This window comes from Macaca nemestrina, chromosome 16, assembly GCF_043159975.1.
Source record: "Macaca nemestrina isolate mMacNem1 chromosome 16, mMacNem.hap1, whole genome shotgun sequence".
Taxonomy (NCBI): Eukaryota; Metazoa; Chordata; class Mammalia; order Primates; family Cercopithecidae; genus Macaca; species Macaca nemestrina.
The window spans coordinates 18,992,930-19,015,497 of record NC_092140.1 but is presented as its reverse complement, the minus strand read 5'-3'; the positions used below and the strand labels follow the sequence as shown (position 1 = coordinate 19,015,497).

The 22,568-nt window shown below is 41.3% G+C and overlaps 1 long non-coding RNA gene across 2 annotated transcripts in view; it reads left to right on the top strand.

The window, feature by feature from the left end:
• Positions 1–383: 383 nt before the first annotated feature.
• Positions 384–22,568, top strand: part of LOC105477293 (uncharacterized) — a 93,361-nt gene continuing 71,176 nt past the window's right edge. For both annotated transcript variants that reach the window (XR_011615108.1, XR_011615109.1), the window contains exon 1: positions 384–591. This is a non-coding gene — a long non-coding RNA (uncharacterized lncRNA). The remainder of the gene's footprint in view (positions 592–22,568) is intronic.

Sequence of the window (22,568 nt, the reverse complement as noted above, 5' to 3'; positions counted from 1 at the left end):
ATCAGGCTACTACTAGCTTTTGAAATAGGTCCTTTCAAGCTTTTGATCATTGATTTTTGGTTAGTGGGTCAGGAGAGTGAGTTGTAATCAGCTGCCCTGTGACTGTCTGCTGAAACAGCATCTTGTGTCATATCATCTAGTATAAAACTTGTCTTCCTGGGACTGCATAGATTAAGACGCTAAGGACTCAAACATAGACTCCTTGGTAATCAAAATTGAGGTTAAGAAAATGGTACCAGCTTAGCATGATTTGCCTCTTTTTTTTTTTTTTTTAACCCAGAGGTTTTCCATTATTGTTAAGTTGCCCAGTATGGGTTGATTTGTGATATGGTTTGGCTGTGTCCCCACCTAAATCTCATCTTGAATTGTAGTTCCCATAATCCCCACGTGTTGTGGGAGGGACCGAATTGAATCATGGGGGTAATTTCCCCCATATTCTTCTCGTGGTAGTGAATAAGTCTCACGAGATCTGATGGATTCATAAGGGGTTTCCCCTTTGGCTGGGCTCTCATTCTGTCTTGCCTGCCACTATATAAGACGCGCCTTTTGCCTTCCGCCATGATTCTGAGGCCTCCCCAGCCGTGTGGAACTGTGAGTTCATCAAACCTCTTTTTCTTTATAAATTACCCAGTCTTGGGTATGTCGTTATCAGCAGCATGAAAATGGAATAATACAAAGTGTCTTCCCCAAAAAGATGTTGAAGTCCTGACACCTAGTACCTGTTAATGTGACCTATTTGGAAATAGGGTGTTTGTAGGCGATCAAGTTAAGATGAGGTTGTTAGGGTGGGCCCTCACCCAATATGACTGTGTCGTTTTTATAAAAAGGAGAAAACATGCATAGAGGGAAGATGATGTGAAGGGACACAGGGAGAAGGTCATGTGAAGACAGAGGATTTCTGGATGACTGAACGCATGAAGAAAGGAAAGTCTTATTGAGAAATATTCCATGTTTAACTTTCCAGCTAATGTACTTGCTGGGCTAGCTAGTGATTTAAACAGACTTACAAAGAAAAATGGAATTCCTTAGGAAGTTAGTGAAATTTTCACAGAATATGTTAAGAGTAGTGTTGTAGTGCTTTAGGTCATGCAGTATGTAATCAATCATGTGTTTATAAGAATGATATATTAATCGTAGTTTTGTCTAATTTAAATAATTTTGCTAATATATCTGCTGTTTAGTTCTAGGTAGAATCCTGAATAGAAAGTTTATTAATTAGCTCCAATTCAGTTGTTAAAAATGGTCAAACTGAAACAACCAGCATTTCTACTTTTTTTTTTTTCCTTATATTATTTATTTATTTATTTATTATTTGTTGAGTTTATTGCCATATAGGGATTAGATCACTTACAGGGCCTTCCTCACACCATGCTCACCTTCCCCACCTATATGCACAATTCTGTTTCCCTGTCCTCCTGGAAGTAATATTACTCTTTTAGTTAAGACACAGGTCAGTGTTTATGTTGTGATTATGTAAATATTGTTTATGTAATGTGCTAGGGTTACTTACTTTATTTTTTTTAATTAATTTATTATTATTATACTTTAAGTTGTAGGGTACATGTGCATAACGTGCAGGTTTGTTACATATGTATACTTGTGCCATGTTGGTGTGCTGCACCCATCAACTCGTCATTTACATCAGGTATAACTCCCAATGCAATCCCTCCTCCTCCCCCCTCCCCATGATAGGCCCCTGTGTGTGATGTTCCCCTTCCTGAGTCCAAGTGATCTCATTGTTCAGTTCCCACCTATGAGTGAGAACATGCGGTGTTTGGTTTTCTGTTCTTGTGATAGTTTGCTAAGAATGGTGGTTTCCAGCTGCATCCATGTCCCTACAAAGGACACAAACTCATCCTTTTTGATGGCTGCATAGTATTCCATGGTGTATATGTGCCACATTTTCTTAATCCAATCTGTCACTGATGGACATTTGGGTTGATTCCAAGTCTTTGCTATTGTGAATAGTGCCGCAATAAACATACGTGTGCATGTGTCTTTATAGCAGCATAATTTATAATCCTTTGGGTATATACCCAGTAATGGGATGGCTGGGTCATATGGTACATCTAGTTCTAGATCCTTGAGGAATCGCCATACTATTTTCCATAATGGTTGAACTAGTTTACAATCCCACCAACAGTGTAAAAGTGTTCCTATTTCTCCACATCCTCTCCAGCACCTGTTGTTTCCTGACTTTTTAATGATCGCCATTCTAACTGGTGTGAGATGGTATCTCATTGTGGTTTTGATTTGCATTTCTCTGATGGCCAGTGATGATGAGCATTTTTTCATGTGTCTGTTGGCTGTATGAATGTCTTCTTTTGAGAAATGTCTGTTCATATCCTTTGCCCACTTTTTGATGGGGTTGTTTGTTTTTTTCTTGTAAATTTGTTGGAGTTCTTTGTAGGTTCTGGATATTAGCCCTTTGTCAGATGAGTAAATTGCAAACATTTTCTCCCATTCTGTAGGTTGCCTGTTCACTCTGATGGTAGTTTCTTTTGCTGTGCAGAAGCTCTTTAATTTAATGAGATCCCATTTGTCAATTTTGGCTTTTGCTGCCGTTGCTTTTGGTGTTTTAGACATGAAGTCTTTGCCCATGCCTATGTCCTGAATGGTACCACCTAGGTTTTCCTCTAGGATTTTTATGGTATTAGGTCTAACATTTAAGTCTCTAATCCATCTTGAATTAATTTTCGTATAAGGAGTAAGGAAAGGATCCAGTTTCAGCTTTCTACTTATGGCTAGCCAATTTTCCCAGCACCATTTATTAAATAGGGAATCCTTTCCCCATTTCTTGTTTCTCTCAGGTTTGTCAAAGACCAGATGGCTGTAGATGTGTGGTATTATTTCATTTCTACTTATTAATTGAAGAATGAGCTACAAAAAATTTATCCCATATAAACCCACCTAGTACATGATAAAATGTCTTATCATAACATGCAGTAATTGTTTTAAAAAATAGTTGTGATATTTTATAAAGAATGCTAGGCAGGGCGCCGTGGCTCATGCTTGTAATCCCAGCACTTTGGGAGGCCGAAGAGGGGAAATCGCTTGAGCTCAGGAGTTCAGCACCAGCCGAGGCAACATAGGGAGATCTCGTCTCTACAAAAAATTAAAAATTAGCTGGACATGGTATTGCACACCTGTAGTTCCAGCTACTTGGGATGCTGAGGTGGGAGGATTGCTTGAACCCAGGAAGTTGAGGCTGCAGGTTGTACTGAGGTGGTACCACTGCACTCCAGCCTGGACAACAGTGTCTCAAAAAACCCCGAAAGAATGCTAGACTCTTTCTCAGCTGTAAAGAACTAAGCAACCAAACTGGCTAATATTTTTAGAGAAAATAATAATTTGAGAATCATATATATACAAAAAACAGAAGATTTTTTTTTTTTCATATTGCTTGTAGCTCTAGCAATATGAGTAGTTTCTAGTTAAGAATCCAGTATCAAATTCTGACTGCTTTGGCCGGGCGCGGTGGCTCAAGCCTGTAATCCCAGCACTTTGGGAGGCCGAGACGGGCAGATCACGAGGTCAGGAGATCGAGACCATCCTGGCTAACACGGTGAAACCCCGTCTCCACTAAAAAATACAAAAAACTAGCCGGGCGAGGTGGCGGGCACCTGTAGTCCCAGCTACTCGGGAGGCTGAGGCAGGAGAATGGTGTGAACCCGAGAGGAGGAGCTTGCAGTGAGCTGAGATCCAGCCACTGCACTCCAGCCTGGGTGGCAGAGCTAGACTCTGTCTCAGAAACAAAAAAAAAAAAAAAAAAAAAAAATTCTGACTGCTTTGTGGGGGAGCAACATGTTCTACTTAAGTGATCCATTACTAAATGTTGGATTACAGTCGTTGCTCTGAGAACAATTTTAGAACAGTCAGATATGAAATAAAGAGGATGATTGAACAACAGTTTAGATGGGATATTGGCATCAGTTTACTAGAGAATGGTTCAGTTTCATCTCTTTTTAGCTTTGCAACTATGTGACTAGAGTTATAATCGAGATATTATTAAACAGTTGTAATATTACATAATTCCCCCCTTTTTAATAATGTCAAAACCAACTGTCAGATACATAACACTCTCAAATCTAGTCCATTTTTACAGAATAATGGCCTTGTCATTGATTCTACTCTATTTTATAGCATTTAACTAAAACCACAAGCTTATACAGTGAAAGATAGAAATGTATGTATCTAAAAAATCTCAAAACACCTTTACTTCAATTCTCTTCTTTTTAGCTATCAGCCTCTATTTAATCTAATACTTTAAGGGAATATTAGTAAAGAAAAATTGTTGATACATGTCATATAATAATTGCTGAAGTTATTTGTTTACTATTCTCTATAGTATTTATTTATATATATGTAACAGCTGATGGTACTTATACTTGGCAGTAGGTACAGCAACATATACTATTAAGATTAGATTATGTTCAGGCCACAATCTGCTGTTTATATGCAAAATCCCAAACCTGTTCTTTTGTTTTCCATTATTATGCTTTAAATGTGGTGCAAAGGCAATGTTTTTCCAAATATTCATACAAAAAGCAAATCACAGTAAAATCCGGTGATAGTATGGCTTTTATTCACTGGCAATCTGATTCAAAATTCCAATACAAACTTGAAAAAAATTGCATCTACTTACTTAGCAAAAGTTGTCTAATTTCTTGTATATTGCTTTCTTCCCATTTTATAAAAACAATTTTGGAGTCTTTAGCGTCTTTTAGCTAATCGTGAAATGATCTCTGGACAGAAAAAAATTTAACCACAAATAGAGGCAAAAAAATCTTCAAGACAACATGTTCATTTTCACATTTTTTAAATAGACAGTTTGGCTTTTTATAAAATAACCTCAAAGCAAATTATCATACCTTGTGAGGTGTGCTGGAAGGCATGACAGTGGTCTGCCCCTCCCAAACACACTGACGGGTGGCCTGGCATCTCAGGAACGCCGACAAGGCCTGGCCTGACAGTTTCTGAGTTTGTGTCTTTGTCATGAAAATAAACCACATTTTGCACAAGTTCTAAGTAGCAGAAGATAAATAGGAGCCAACCTTCAGCAATTGTGGGCAATCTGAAAGACATGTCCTTTGAACTTCGCTTTGTAACTTTTAACATCCATTTTTTTGGGTTTTTTTTTTTTAGTTAATATGTCCAAGAATAAAATTAGGTAAAACACTTGACAGAGCTTGTCCAAGGAAGTTGAGTACCATTGACTTAAGTGTTTTTTTAAAAAAATCAATAGCTGAGATGTCTGCCTATGTCAGATGTAAGAAACTCAGAGGAAGTGTGTGTGTGTGTGTGTGTGTGTGTGTGTGTGTGTGTGAGAGAGAGAGATTAGAGAGAGAGATCAACTTTCTATATGTACCCATCTACATTTAGCAGATAAGTAATTGGAGATAATTCTTGAATCCCATGGGGAGGATGCGTTTTCTTTGCAAACTATCAAGTAAATTTAATGTGACTGGTGATATTGTTTTTGCTGAAATGGAATGACTGCTTGCAACATGAATACATGCTGTCTTCTCTTTTTTAACTTATTTTATTTTTATTAGCAGTGCATTCACACAGTTCAAAAATAAACAAGCAATATATGACGTATATGAAGTCTTGTTTCTGTTTCTCTCCAGTCTATTCCCAAGCCCTCTTCCATGCTTCTTTTGTTTTCTTCCAGAGTTTTGAACGCTTTCTTTATATTTGAAAAATATCCTATCAGCATTTTTGAGAATACACACGGATAAAAAGAAATTTGAAAGAAATTGTTAGTAATACAAAGTGAATTTCCTGTTTCACAATGTATTTGACTAGCTCTAGTATTTTTACTCTGAAGTTAGGGTTCTTCATTAAAATATTTAAAATTATAAGCACGTCTGTGTGAACTTAAAAGAATTTTTTTTCAAGGAAAAGTGAAATGAATCAAGTTGGGGTGGTTTTATTTGGAAAGTTTTGAAGTGGGATTTCCTCACTAGGTGGCGCTCCTGTGCCTAGAGGTCATAAAGAGGGTTGCCCGGCCATCTGCAGGTGCACAGTTCACCAATTAGCAGGCAGCTGCTGTGAAGACCTCCAGCATTATACAAAGAGCAAGGCCTCCGTATTTTCTCCTCTCTAAAGAATGGTTGTTCCACTCATATGTCTGGTCTGTGCTATATATGCCCTTCCAAGGGGAGGGAAATTATCACAGTTACCTCTTTAGCCTGGAAGATACGTTGTGCAAGGTATCCAGGCAAGAAAGGGCAACTGTTATTTTGACCTGGGGGAAAAACCTTGGGAAAATTGAACTTTTTAAATAAAGATGTTGTCTACAGCACATGAGTGATTTAGAAGGTGCCTTTATCCCTTCTCTGAAGACCTTAGTGTTCATCCAATAGCAAAAAGCTTTTAAACGTGCTTTGTTGTATTATCTTTCTTAGGCAATAGCATGGCCTCTCATCTGATTCTCACAACCCTCATGTGCCAAGCAGACCATTATGGCTGTGCATTAAATAATAATCAACACAGGTGTGCCTTTTCATTTGGCCACTCAGTCCTGTCAAAAAGTCAAGAAGATAAAAAATTTTAAACCAAAATAGAGGAAGGTTAGAAATATACTAATTTTTATTTGATATATTTGATCTTGCAACACTTAATTTTTCATGCACCAATTGTAGGTGAGACATTTATTGCACACCTACTCTATGCCTGGCACTAAGCTGCTTGACATGGATGCAATGATGCATTAGACTAAATTTGTGTTTCAAGCCTGATAGGGAAAGGAACTTCTATTCAGAATTCTCTTAGTTAAACTCCCATGCTTACTGAAGAAATTACTCCAACTCAACTGTATGTATTTTTACGTACCATGTTTCTCCATTTTCTTTCATCTGTATCAATATTTTCTTCAACTTTACCACTTTTAGGGCAACTTTGAACTCAGATTACTTCCTTCAGTAACATACTGTAATATATTAATACTTTGTAATTCATATGTGTCTATATGTCACCTTAACCTAAAGACAACCTCAAGTCATGTGAATGTGAGTTCAGTGGCTCCAAATGAATCTGAGTTTTTAAAAATGATGTCTCTTGGGTGTCTTGCACACATAGTGTGACCTCAGATCTCATTGACTGAAATACTGTTTTAATGTTTTACTGGGAGAAACAAAGAAAAACCTGTTGCAGAGGACCCTTTGGGAAAGACGATATAAGCAGGTTGGAGAGCATCGGCTAGTTCTTGGGGACTCCTCAGATGATAGCTGCGCAGTAGGGACATTGATAACATGAGAAGACCTCTAGCTGGTGCCCAGGGGCATGGCAACTGTAGATATGATTGTTTGTACCTCTGACTTCCAGAGACAATGCCAATGCACACGTGGCCCAGATTCCTGTTTCCCAGTGGGGGAAAATGTGTTTTAATTTCAAAAAAAAAAAAAAGGGGGGGGGGAAAGGAAGAGGAAAAAAAGAAAAATCCAGCACCTCTTGCCACTGGATGTTGCTTTCTTATGAAGTCTTTTCCTGATGATTCTTCCCCAGTAAGAGGGAGGAAAGTGAAGAAAGGAGGCATTCTGTATGCAAATGACCTTAAGGAAGATTCTTACTCCCATGATCAGAGCACATGAGATTATGGGTGCCTGATCTCAGGACGCCATGGGGACTAGGAGAGCACTTAAATCCTGCAGGATCTTAGAGATGCAGGGATACAGTGAGTTGAAGTGTACTATAAGGGCCAAGGCCCTTGAAGTGAAATGCACTCTTGGCTAGCACAGAGAAGGGAAGACACTAGCTGGTTTGGTTTTGTTCTTAAGCCACTCAATCCTCTTCAATTTGAGGTACCTGTGTCTAATCAGAACCAAAAGACAAAAGAGAGTCATGACAGCCGTCGGATGTTTCTTCTCCATCCTGGTGTTATATACCTTACTCCAGTGTGGGTCTAGCATAAATGCAAAGAGGGCAGAGCTACACATTTCTGAACATTTAAATGGAAATGATAACTTAGTTACACCATTGTGCCCACTTTCCCTTTAACCTCTCTACTATTCTACAGCTGTGCTCAAGGGTTTTCTCCATTGTATTCCATAGTCCTTAGGCGTGTAGAGTAGTGCAATCTTTCCCTACAAATGATTTTCCCCAGCACTTCTCCTTCTTTAATTATATTTCTTTGGGATTGGCTGAATTCTGAGCGTGCACTCACCAAACAAATTCCCTTTATAATATAGCATTCCAATTGCCCATATCAGTTGTCCTAAATAAAAAGAATCACAATGGACACATGACAACAGTTATTTTCTTTGGCTATCAAACCCCAAACATCATATAACCAGATCACATCATAATTGTAATTTATTGGGATGGTTGTCAAGGTGTGGTAGTGGTGATTATAATGACAGGGAGATATAAAGATGTATCTGATCTCAAGACACACAGTTTAGTAGGCAGAAAACACAAGTACTTCAAAAACTAAATAATGACAGACTGTGGTAAAGAACACTGAGTATTCTGGGACCTCTAAGGAGGACACAGTTGCCCAGGGAATAAGCCTCGCAAAAGGCGGAAGGAGTTCACATGGGCCTCAAGGAATAAACGCAAATCTCAGCAGACCTGGAGAAACCATTCCACGTAGGTGAATGGTGTGGTTAGACTGGTTTTCATGGAGTCTGCGAAAACTGTGGGGAAATAGTGGGCAGTAAGCTGGAAATGTGGATTGAGGCCAGATAGTGGAAGGAAACTAAGGCGCTTGGACTTTATCCTGGTGGTAATGAAGAGATAATGAAGATTTTTAATTAAGGGTTTGGCATGATTAAATGGTGTTTTAGGGAGATTACTGTGGCAGCAGTGAATTGGAGGGGGAGAAACAAGCAAGCGATTAGTTAGGATGCTATTATAATCATCCAGGCTTGAAGCGGCAGGGGTCTGGAGGCAATGGGAATAGAAAGGAAGGGTGGGGTATGAGAGATAGTGCAAGGGAATGCCCAGCAAGCCTTGGGGACTCATGGCTATGCAGGACAAAAGAAAAGAAGGCAGCAGAGAGAGTTGGTGCGACAGACAGTGAGGGGAATCAGGAGAAGGCCAGTTGTGGGGAAAGGGGGAGATTGGAGCTGAGAGCTAGCTGGGCTTTGGGATGACTACTAGACATCCATGTTCAAATGTCCAGCAGGTGGGTAGAAATGCAAGACCAAGGCTTCGGAGAATGGCCAGGCACGAGACCTAGACCTCTCTTTTCTTTAAGTCAATCTGACCTCTTTCCAGAGAAAGAATTGAAATTCAGTGGCTGAGCAATTAAAATACAATGTGTGTATTTTAGAATATGTCCTTACATATCAACAGGAAGGAGGAATCCAGGTCATTCTTTGAATATTTTAAATTTCTGGAGAATGACTTTTTAATGAATCACCCAAATATTTCAGGTGAGTGTTTTTTAAAGCCAAATTTCCCAGATAATATTCCCAAATATTTAAATTTCTTCCTTGAGGGAAGCTCAGCCTTAGTGTCTAATGGAGTTCGATTACAGAGTCATTTCCATGTTGAATATGGTGGAGATGGCGCTATCTCCACAGCGCTCTGTGACTGCTGTGCGACTCCAGATGAATGGTACAAGAGTCCTCCTAATCCTCGTAGGCCCTCTGCCTAATTCCCTCATGCAAATTAAAGAGAAGAGAGTTTCCAGATTTCATTTATCAGGAAATTGCATTCTTCTAGCAGAAGGAATCAGCAAGAAGAGGCCCACATGTCTTTAGTGTCTGCCGCATAACCAGTGGCTCACGGCCACTTGGAATCCCCCTAGACTAAATGCTAACTGGCACTTCCCTTCAAAAAGTGGAATGTTATGGATCAAAATGTGATGCGGTGTAAGTAAAACAGCTTTGGACTTAAATAATAAATAAATAAATTAATTAATTAATAAAACAGAAAGCACCCTTGGGTGTACAGATTTAGCTGCCAAAAACCTCCCCCACATGACTCAGATCTTCGTGGACATTGTTTGAATTCCACTATGAAATTCAAGAAACCAAACAAGTCGGTGAAATCAGCTAGTATCCGAACATCAAGAGGAAAAACTTTTTTTTGAAACCTGAAAACCGAATGCTGGTAAATGGTTTGCCTCCAAACCCGGAAGAAAGATTATTCCTCTTAATTCACATATTACTGAAATGTGAATTACTGAAAGTACAAGCCTTTCAGTAATGCTTGTACTTACATGAGACTTACAAGTGGGTATTTGGAACTCCATAGTGGTTTTTTTTTTTTTTTTTTTTTGAGACGGAGTCTTGCTCTGTAGCCCGGGCTGGAGTGCAGTGGCCGGATCTCAGCTCACTGCAAGCTCCGCCTCCCGGGTTTACGCCATTCTCCTGCCTCAGCCTCCGGAGTAGCTGGGACTACAGGCGCCCGCCACCTCGCCCGGCTAGTTTTTTGTAGTTTTAGTAGAGACGGGGTTTCACGGTGTTAGCCAGGATGGTCTCGATCTCCTGACCTCGTGATCCGCCCGTCTCGGCCTCCCAAAGTGCTGGGATTACAGGCTTGAGCCACCGCGCCCGGCCACTCCATAGTGTTTTAAATGTGGAGGTCATCTATGCAGTTAGGCACTCCATGGTCCTTTCAATGTGGAGGTTTCAAGAGCAGGATCCACGTCTGCCATGGAAACTGTAACCTCCATGTCTGATTATCATCTGACCACAAGTGTCTTAAAATTTTGTTCATTGTAACTGATTTCATCAGCAGAGCTTATAGCTGTCTTCCAGAGTTAAGCTCCGCTGGCTGCTCCAGGAGACTTTGTCAGCACTTTGAGCCATTTCTAGTTGGATTGGCGGGAGGTCATGTGAGTTTCGCTCCTATGGAAGAGAGCTTTGAACTAAAGCTGGAGCTCAACTCCCCAAGACCCCACTGGGAAACCTGGAAAATACTGACATCCCCTGGGCACACCAAAAGAATCTGCCTGTCTTCTCACCCCCAGCACCTCCTTACCCTAGAAGCATGTGGATTGAGCAAATATCCAAAATTTCAATCCTATGCATTAAACTGAAGCAATTAACAAAGAATCCCACTAGAAATCCTATTTTATTTGTGATCAAAAGTTGTAGTTGAGTCATCAGAAAGTTCACCAAACAACCCAGCCAGACTGGATCAAGACGGGGAGGAGCTCCTTCCTCCTCCACCCTTCATAAGATAATAGGTTATCAGGAGAGCCTTTTCTTGAATACAGAGTGATGAGATTACACAACTCTTAAGGGCCCTCCCTACCCTGCCATCCTGTCTTTTGATTACGATTAATACATTTCCACATTGTGCTCAGTTCATGAATCTGCCACTCAACTAAAAACGCTGTCCCTCATCTCCCCCAGTGATGTCCTCAACACTTGATTTTGGGAAGCGCTTATCATAAATAACTGCTGGAAGCTCCAAGTCTCAAAAATAAGGAGGAACACACACACACACACACACACACACACACACACACACAGAGTCTCTCTCTAAATTTTAACCAAGTTGAACCCAAATTTTCTGATCTACTAAGATTTAACTGTCTCCTATTAAATAATAATGTTTTAATTTTGGTATTAAAGTACTTACACCTGTATATGTTATAGCTTGCCAATAGCCATTTCTAAGCAACACGCAAGAAAGAAGACAGGTGCGGTGGCTCACACCTGTAATCCCAGCACTTTGGGAGGCTGGCAGATCACTTGAGGTCAGGAGTTCGAGACCAACCTGGCCAACATGGGCGAAACCCCGTCTCCACTAGAAATACAAAAATTAGCCTGGCATGGTGGCACACACCTGTAATCTCAGCTACTCAGGAGGCTGAGGCAGGAGAATCGCTTGACCCCGGGGGGTGGAGATTGCGGTGAGCCGAGATCACACCATCGCACTCCACTCTGAGTGACAGAGTAAGACTTTGACAAAAAAAAAAAAAAAAAAAAAAAAGGAAAGAAAAGAAAAGAAAGAAGATAGTATGTCAAGAAATCTAATCTTGGTCAATTCATGGTAACCAAAGTTGGTATTTTGGTCTTAGTTTTCTTCCAGCTAAGAAAGGCAAAGGTCAAAAAATAATCTTTCTGCAGTCCTTCTTGGTTGAAAGTACCTTCTGAATTTCTCTCATTAATATGTTGCCCTTTATTATGTGTCAGAAATAGAAATGGTAGAGGGCTGGAAGGTGATCTTGATATACGACTGTACTGCTCTTTCTACTAACTGCTGAATTATTATCATTTTATAAAAATTACTGAAAGAGAGGAATGTGTGTTTAAATTGCATGGTTTCCAATGAATAACCTTTGCTAAAGTGATTAGTACTTTCTCCAAGCAATGAGCTTGAAAATACTCATTCCCAAAGATCTGTAATCCTTTCATTCTACCTCTGCCGTTGTCACACACTGAACAGAAAACACAAGGAGAAAGTCAACAATACATGGAAAGCATTCTGCTTTTCTGGGTTTCAGGACGGAAGGGGCTGGTGGGGAAGGGAAAACAAAAACAACCACCAACAAGTAACTCTGGGGAGAAAAGCAGTGGAGGATGGGGTGAGATGAAGACACTGTTGAACACTTACATTAACATGAGTTAATTCCTTACTGGTGCCTCTATACATTTTTTGGTTTGTTTTTGGTGTGTGTGTGTGTGTGTGTGTGTGTGTTTGAGACGGAGTCTTGCTCTGTCGCCCAGGCTGACGTGCAGTGGTGCAATCTTGGCTCACTGCAGCTTCCACCTCCCAAGTTCAAGTGATTCTCTCCTGCCTCAGCCTCACTAGTAGCTGGCATTACAGGCATGTGCCACCACGCCTGGCTAATTTTTGTATTTTTAGTAGAGACAGGGTTTCAACATATTGGCCAGGTTGGTCTTGAACTCCTGGCTTCAAGTGATCTGCCCACCTCGTCCTCCCAAAGTGCTGGGATTACAGGCATGACCCACCTACCCTGGCTGCCTGTATACATTAATTGCATGGTTGCCACTCCTTAAGAACATTTAATTTCAGGAAGTGACTTAGGCACTGGGAAGAATAGGCCACAATATTTCATGCAGTGCAGCAAAAACAAATGACCTCAGACTCAGGAACTCTGACCACATTTTAAAGCTTGTGCTGCTTGCAGGGAAAAGAAATTGCTTCTCCGGGGAGGACGGTGGCAGGGAGTGGCTGGCTGGCTCCTCACCCACTCCCACTCACCTTGTGAGGGCATCTTAGAAAGGCCAGGCTGGCAGTCCCCAGGCACAACCCATTTGCACGTGAAGGTGACTTTATGCCAGTGCTGTGAGGTAGACTTTCTTTTGTTTAGTTTTTGGTCAGACTAAAGACAAGGATGACTTTAATGTCTGCTCAGAATCCCTGGGAAGGCTTTGGAGGCAGCTTTTTGCCAGCTTTTGTATAAGCTGACTTGAAGATGGGGTCTAACAGAACGTGGGTGGATTTCAAATGGTTCTGAAAATCCGCTCACATTCCGCCTTGTAACATTTAACAGCAGACCCCACTAGGCTGTCTGTTCTCCCTGTGTTCCAGGAGGAGCCTTCCTTGGATCTGAGACAGAATAGCCACCCTATATGCTCCTTTCTCTTGCCCTTCTGGTCTTTAATTCTAACCAAGTCTGTGCCAAGTGGGTGGAGAAGGGCAGAAAGTTATCGTGGTTAAGATCAGGGACTCTGAAGACTAACTGCCTGGGTTCAAACCTTGGCTCTAACACCCATGGTTGTATTACCTTAGTCTAGGGACTTAACTTTCTGTGCCTCAGTTCGCCCATTCATAAAACAGACTCATTCATTCATTTGTTCATTTTTACAGACATTTATTGAGTGCTGTACATGGTGGGGTGATAAGACACACACAGTCTCTGCTCTCAAGGAGTTCCCATGCGAGTAGGGAGAAAGGCAATAAATAGGCAAACTAGGATGTATCAGGCAGTGGTAAGTGCAAAGAAAAGAAATAATAGGTTGACGTGGTAGAGTGAAGAGATGGCTGCTCAGTAGAGGCCTCTGAGGGGGCAAGATCGACAAGGAGTCAGCCATGGAAAGGTCATGGAGAAGAGCATTCCAGGCAGAAGGAACAGGAAGGGTGAACCCTGAGGCAGAGCAAGCTTCACATGTTCAAATCAGAGACAGACCAGTGTGGCTGGACCATTGTGGGCAAGCAGGAGAGGGGATAAAGTCAGCTGGGAGAAGGAGATTGTAGTGCTTGGTGGGCAAGGGCATTTTATTCTGGATACAATGGCAGTCTCTGAAACACTGTAAGCAAGAGAAGGATGTGATCTGATTTGCCTTGACTGTGTAGTGTGGGGGATGGATGGGGGCAGGGCAAGATGGGGGGCAGAGAGACGGTTCAGATACTGCTGCAGTGACCAGGTAAGTGACCAGGTAAGAGGGGAGTTTAGCTGGAGAGAAGTGGCTAGAAGCTGGCTGTACTTGGGAGGAAGAGGCAAGAGCACTTGTTATTGGAGATATGGAGAAAGAGATTAAAAGAATGGATAACTCCTAGAATTTTGGCCTGAGCAACCAAATACTGTAGATGATAGAATCATTCACAAAAATGAGAGGGACGGGGCAAGAGCAGGTCCAAGAGTAGGTGAGAAGGAATGAATGAAAGGTTCTGTTTGGGACATGATGCTTGAGGTGCATATTAGATGTGCAAGTAAAGAGAGATGTCAGGCAGAGCATGGGATCAATGAGACTGAGTTCTGGAAAAACGTTAGGGCCGGTGATGAGAACTGCAAGAATATATGTGGCATTTAAAGCTGTAGGATGGAATGAGGTCAGCTGGGCGGGGATGCAGAGGGAGAAGATTAGGAGACATAGTAGAGGTTGAGGGGAGCAGGCCAAGCAGCCACAGAGACTGAGTAGGACAGATGGAGAGGCAGGAGGAAAAACACAAGGGTGTGGTGCCATCTAAGCCAAGGAAAGAGTTTCAGGAAGGAGGGAGCGTGGCCTGTGTGGAAGGCTGCAGAGAGCTGAGCAACGCAAGGATTTGCCAGTTTGAGGTTGACTGTGATCCCGAGAGCAGCCTCTGTGGAGCCATGAGATCGCTGGCCTCAAGCAAAGGCAAATTCAGGCTTTGTGGGAGCTGAAGTCTCTACAGCTTTCTTATTTCAAATAAAGTAATACACTCAGGGAAAAGAGAACACGAAAACAACAGAAAAATAAAAATACATATGTGAAAATATTTTTAAAATTAAAAAAACCCACAATACAAAAATCTTGTGTGAATACAAATATTTAATAGATTACAAAATCTAAACACACAATTAATGCAAAATCCTGTGTAAATACAAATATTTATTTAGATTACAAAGTATTTATTTAGATTACAGAGATTACAAAATAAATTATAAATTTTTAAAGTCTGACAAATTTGGCTGGGTGCTGTGGCTCACACCTGTAATCCCAGCACTTTGGGAGGCTGAGGTGGGCAGATCACTGGAGTACAGGAGTTCGAGACCAGCCTGGCCAACATGGTGAAACCCCATCTCTACTAAAAAATACAAAAATTAGCCAGGTGTGGTAGTGTGAGCCTGTAGTCCCAGCTACTTAGGAGGCTGAGGTGGGAGAATTGCTTGATCCCAGGAGGTGGAGGTTGCAGTGAGCTGAGATTGCACCATTGCACTCCAGCCTGGATGACAGAGTAAGACCCTGTCTCGAAAATAAATAAATAAATAATAAAAAGTCTGAAAATTCTACATACAACAAAATACAGAAAAATAGGCTAACTGAGGCAGCTTATGCCTGTAATCCCAGCACTTTGGGAGGCTGAGGTGGGAGCATCACTTGAGCCCAGGAGTTCAAGACCAGCCTGGACAACATAGCAAGATCCTGTCTCTACAAAAAAAAACTAAAAATTAGTTGTACATGGGAACACACACCTGTGATCCCAGCTACCTTGAGGGCTGAGGTGAAAAGATGCTTGAGCCCAGGTGTTCAAGGCTGCAGCAAACCATGATATGCCACTGCACTCCAGCCTGGTGTCAGAGCAAGACCGTTTTGGAAAACAAACAAAGAAACAAATAAACAGAAAAATATTATTTATATTCATTAACTGCCGGAAGCACCATTACAATTTTTTCTATTTTTGTCTGTATTTTTGATCATTCTTTTTTGACAATGACTTTATCATATTTTCTATTAAAAAAACAAAGATGGCTGGTGCGGTGGCTCACGCCTGTAATCCCAGTACTTTGGAAGGCCGAGGTGAGCGGATCACGAGGTCAGGAGATCGAGACCATCCTGGCTAACACGGTGAAACCCCGTCTCTACTAAAAATACAAAAAAAAATTAGCCAGGCGTGGTGGCGGGCGCCTGTAGTCCCAGCTACTCGGGAGGCTGAGGCAGGAGAATGGCGTGAACCCGGGAGGTGGAGCTTGCAGTGAGCCGAGATCGCGCCACTGCACTCCAGCCTGGGCGACAGAGTGAGACTCCTTCTCAAAAAAAAAAAAAAAGATAATTTTATCTTGCCTCTAGCATGGATGCTAGAAATTTGCATTTTTATTATCAACAGTTTAGAAAAGTTTGTTTCAGCTTCACAATTTGACTAGGTGATGCAAATTTTTAGAATAATAGACAAATTTGGGAAACTCTCTACCACGTTTTTTTTTTTCAACAGAAGAACTCTAAGAATGCAAGGTATTTCAAATTATCTTGAGTAGTGACTAGTCTTAAATATTTGAATTGATTGATTCTATTAGAATTGAATTGATTAAGTAGTTGTTGATTCCCTCATTATAGTGATGGCACATATAAAACATGATTTTATACACAGTAATATTTATTATTTGTAGAACACATTTATACCCCACAATTACAGAAATTCTAATATATTCTATTTTTGTTTGATTCCTATAATAAACAATGCTAAGTTTATATGATTAATATTTTAATGTTTTATTAATTAATTTATTTATTTATTGAGACAGGGTCTCATTATGTCACCCAGGCACAATCATGACTTACTGAAGCCTCTATCTCCCAGGCAAAAGTGATTCTCCCACCTCAGCCTCCTGAATAGCTGGGACCACAGATGTGTGCCACCACATCCGGCTATTTGTTTAATTTTTTGTAGAGACAAGGTCTCACTATGTTGCCCAGGCTGGTCTTGAACTCCTGAGCTCAAGCGATCCTCCCACCGTGGCTTCCCAAAGTGCTGGGATTACAGGTGTGAGCCACCCTGCCCACCAACAATGATAAATTTAAAATCAATACATTTGTTGCATTATCAAGCTAAGACCTTACATTTAGGCAGTAAGAACTGACTTCTCCCTTAACCATTTCATGCCTGACTATGTGGAAAAAATTTCCAGAGACTAGCTTCTGGCTTCACACATCTAAAGTTGTTTCCCAAAGTTATCGTGGCCTCATACTTTTATCTAATGACTCAAGTCAAGTCAGAAGTGTGAGAATCCCTGGAAGCCATTTCTACTCGGATGGGTTACATTAATTACACCCAAATGTATACCCATGTGAAAATACATTCCACTAATGGCAGACTAAATGTATCGCCCGACTTCTATTTAGCTGGATCCCCCAAATGCCCTCAGTCACTCCAAGGCTGTCTGACACAAGGGAAGTGTGACAGAAGGAAAGAGACTGTAGTCTTAAGCAAAAAAAAAAAAAAAAAAGTTCATGTGAGACCATTGCCTGCCAGCCACTCTTCCCTTTCTCCCAGGGCCTTGGAAGTTCTGTGCAGGAGAGGGGCCTTGAAGTTCATTGGCCTTAGAGGGATTCCAAGTTTCATTGTGTAGGCTGTGCACCAAGCAACTCCCAGAGGCACCCTTTATATGTTGCATAACTTGCAGCCATTTGTGGTAGCCCTGTGTAATGGGAAGCAGAGAAATGGGGCATTAGCTGGAGGATGTGAGGTCAAAGGCAAGTTTTATATTAGAATGACATTAAACATATTTGACAACTTGCAGGGCATGAGTATTGACTAATCAAAATGGACGCTCACTCAAAAGAATGGACACTGGGGTCTCAGGCCATATTGATGTGAACTTGTTGACTCCTGGGCATGGTTTGGAGATGTGAAACAGCGGACAGTGTTCCAAAACATTTGGAAATGAAACAATAGAAAAGATAGAAACTGGTGATGATATAGGGGAGGGAATAATGTTAAGTCAAAGTCTTCCGGAAGGCAAGAAGGCATAGGATCCAGAGGTTAGGTGAAGAGGTTGGCCTTAAATGATTGCAAGACACGTCCCGCTTTGTAACAGGAGCAAGTTTGAAACAGGGGCCTGCATATCCAGGGGAAGATCCTGTCTCCTTGGGCAGCTTAACTGGGGATTATCCGAAGCAGCAAGCCATGGGGTTATGACACATAGACTCCCTGTTTTGTAATCCAAGAGCTTGTACAAGGGAATATATTTGAAATGACTGATTATTTCATTGGTATGATGGTTGATTTTGTGTGTCAATTTGCCTAGGCTAACATACCCAGTTGTTTAACCAAACACTAATGTAGGTGTTGTTATGAAGGTATTTTGTAGATGTGACGTTAACATCTACAATCAGTTGATTTTTAAGTACAGGAGACTACCCTTGATAATGCACATGGGACTCATCCAATCATCTGAGGCCCTTAAGAGGAAAAACTGAAGTCTGGAAGCAGAGTTTCTTTTTTCCAGGAAACTTCAGTTTACATATACATATACATATACATGTACATATACATATAAATGGAGACCGAGAGAGCGAGAGGGAGGGAGAGACAGAGAGTTTCGCTCTTGTTGCTGAGGCTGGAGTGCAATGGCGCAATCTTAGCTCACAGAAACCTTTGCTTTCCAGATTCAAGCAAACTTCCTGCCTCAGCCTCCCGAGTAGCTGGGACTACAGTTGTGTGCCACCATGCTCAGCTAATTTTTGTATTTTTAGTAGAGACGGGGTTTCACCATGTGGGCTAGGTTGGTCTTGAATGCCCGACCTCAAGTGATCCACCTGCCTTGGCCTCCCAAAGTGTTGGGATTACAGGCATGAGCCACTGTGCCCAACCTATAAATATATATTTTATACATGACTAGAATTCTCTGCAGCCACAGGTGGAATGTCAAGTACTGCTTGTTAGTAGGAGTATAGAAATCGAACTCTTCCCCAGTACCACCTGGAGGCTCAACTGGAGAGGCTAAACCAGTTAGGCTCAACCAAAATCTCTGAAATATGATAAAAATCAAAGATAGGAAGAGTCTTCTTTGCTATTTTATTATATCAGGGTTTCTCAAGCTCACACTATTGACATTTGGAGCCAGGTAGTTTTTGGGGTTCTTTTGTTTTTTCTTTGTTTTTGGTTGGGATCTGAATCGTGCATTGCAGGATGTTTAGCAGCCTCCTGTCCTTTACCCACTACATGCCAGGAGACAATCAAAAGCATCTCCAGACATTGCCAAATGTTCCCATGGGGGCCAAAACTGTCCCAGTTGAGAACTACTGTGTTACACTAAGTGTGTGTGATACTTAGGGTCGATCTTTTTCTGTCGTGAATCTGTGATCCAGAATTATTTGCATTTATCCCAGGAGATGTTTTGGTTTTTGTGCATTGACCAAGGCTTGACTTTAATGTCTATGAGAAGTTATGCAGGGATGAAGGTGTCATGACATCCCCTCACCCTCCTTGCACCCTCCTTCTGACGAAGTTCCTATCCCTGCAGCCAGAGACTTCAGAACACTGAAAAACTCAACTCTTGGGAGGCAACACTCCGCAGGGCCCATTATGTCCACAGAAACCTGAAGAGGGAGGAGGGTTTTGAGTGTGAAAGCTCTTAACTAACGGATTGTTAGAACTGAGTTGTGAAAGTTGAAGTACTGAGTTTCTATTTTAAATGACAAAAGCAGGTATTATTTTAGGCGAGAGTATATTTAGCAAACTTGTTGCTTCAAGAAGTTGGTGGAAGTTGAAAATAAAATTAATTGTAAGAAAGTAGAAAGTAGAGGCCGGGCGCGGTGGCTCAAGCCTGTAATCCCAGCACTTTGGGAGGCCGAGACGGGTGGATCACGAGGTCAGGAGATCGAGACCATCCTGGCTAACACGGTGAAACCCCGTCTCTACTAAAAAATACAAAAAACTAGCCGGGCGAGGTGGCGGGCGCCTGTAGTCCCAGCTACTTTGGAGGCTGAGGCAGGAGAATGGCGTAAACCCGGGAGGCGGAGCTTGCAGTGAGCTGAGATCCGGCCACTGCACTCCAGCCTGGGCGACAGAGCAAGACTCTGTCTCAAAAAAAAAAAAAAAAAAAGAAAGTAGAATTAATTGTAAGAATTGTTTATGGATGGGAGTGGTGGCTCATGACTGCAATCCCAGCACTTAGGAAAGCCAAGACAGGAGGATTACTTGAGGCCAAGATTTTGAGACCAGCCTGGGCAACAGAGCAAGACCCCATCTCTACTAAAAAAATACAAAAAGTAAGCTAGGTGCCATTGTGCATGCCTACAGTTCCAGCTACTTGGGAGACTGAAGTGGGAGGATTGTCTGCGCCCAGGAGTTTGAGGCTGCAGTGAGCTATGATCATACCAATGCACTCCAGCCTGGACGACAGAGCTAGACCTGTCTCTTGGGGAAAAAAAAAAGAAAAAGAATTTTTTTTAACAAATGTATGACTAATAGTAAGACAAAAAGGGTGATATGAACATTTGGGAGGAGTATCTCTAAACTTTCTGACATATAAGAGGCAACTGCATGCAACTCAGACACCACAGTGAGATACCACTTCACACTCACTAGTGTGGAAGAACTAGCTAGAATCAACGAAACTGAAAATAACAACTATTGGCAAGGATGTGGAGAAATGGGAACCTTCATAGATTACTGGTACAAATGTATAATGGTGTAGCCACTGCGGAAAACAGTTTGGCAGTTCTTTAAAATTCTAAACACAGAATTACCATATGACCCAACAATTCCACTCCTAAGTATATACTTTAACCAAAATCATTGAAAACATATGTCCACACAAAAACTTGTACACAAGTGTTCACAGAAGCATCATTCACAATAGCCAAAAAATAGACACACCCAAATGTTCATTAACTCTGACGAATACAAAACAAAATGAGGTATATCCATACAATGGAATATTATCCAGGTATAGAAAGGAATACATGCTACAACAGGGATGAACCTTGAAAGCCTTATGCTAAGTGAAATTAACCAGACACAAAAGGCTACATTTTGTATGATTCCATTTATATGGAATGTACAAAATAGGCAAATCCATAGAAACAGAAAGTAGATTAGTGGTTGCAGGTGCTGAGGGCAGGGGATAGAATTAAGACTGATTACTAATAGGTGCAGGGTTTCTTTTTGAGGCAATGGAAATGTTCTGGAATTAGATAATGGTAATGGTTTTGCTATTTCATGATTATGCTAAAAACTAACTTTTAATAATCCACTCAAGTGAATTGTGCACTTTAAAATGGTGAATTTTATGCTGTGTGAATTGTATCTCAACTTTTTTAAAAAAGAGGCAACATCAGAATCCTAGAATTGGAAGAGTCCCCTGAGAATTGTGGGGTCCAAACTTCAAGTCTGGTAGCTGAGAAATTTTAAGTGTATTTTCCAAGAAATTGTCTTTAAAAATAAATTTGAAGCAGGTTTCTATTTTGCTTAGAACCTAAGGAGACTTGAGAAGGACAGCTGGCGTTAAAAATCTTACGAGCCCCAGGACAGGGTGGTACAGACCATATCTGTAGTAGCCAGGTCAACATAGTGAGACCCCTTCTCTACACAAAATTACAAAGAAAAATTAGCTGAGCATGGTGGCACATGCCTATAGTCCCAGCTACTCCACAGGCTGAGGGGGAAAGATTGCTTGAACCCAGGACATCAAAGCTACAGTGAGCCCTGATTGCGCCACTGTACTCCAGCCTAAGTGACAGAGAGAGATCCTATCTCAAAGCAAACGAACAAACACACATAACCCCAGACCATATCTGTAGATTCATCATTTAAATAAACAAATATTGGCTGGACACAATGGCTCATGCCTGTAATTCTAGCACTTTGGGAGGCCAAGGTGGGCAGATCACTTGAGGCCAGAAGTTTGAGACCAGCCTGGCAAACATGGTGAAACACCTTCTCTACTGAAAATACAAAATTAGCTGGGCGTGGTGGCATGTGCCTGCGATCCCAGCTACTCACGAGGCTGAGGCATGAGAATCTAGAATCACTTGAACTCAGGAGGTGGAGGCTGCAGTGAGCCGAGATCGCACCACTGCACTCCAGTCTGGGTGACGGAGTAAGACTCTGTCTCAAAATAAATGAATAAACAAATGAACAAAAAAACATTTACTGAGGGCCTACTCTGTGCAAGGCACTTTTCTAGGTGCAGGGGATTCATCAGGAACTCAACAGACAAAAAAAAAAAAAAGAAAAAAAAAAAGCCCTGGTTCCATGGAATTGAACCTCTAATATAAGTCCTTCCTAGATAGTACTTTTTAAAAGCTGTGTTGTCAGACTAGCGCACATTTAGAAATCAAAACCAGTTTTCATAAGGAATGGTTGAATAAACTGAGCATTTTCACCTTTAGAAAGAGAAGATTGAGAGGGAACATGATAACTGGCTTCAAAAGCTGTTTGGAATGGAGAGTCGTTTCATTCTCCACTGCTCCCAAGAGCAGAGCTCGCATTAAAGGGTAAACGTTACAGAG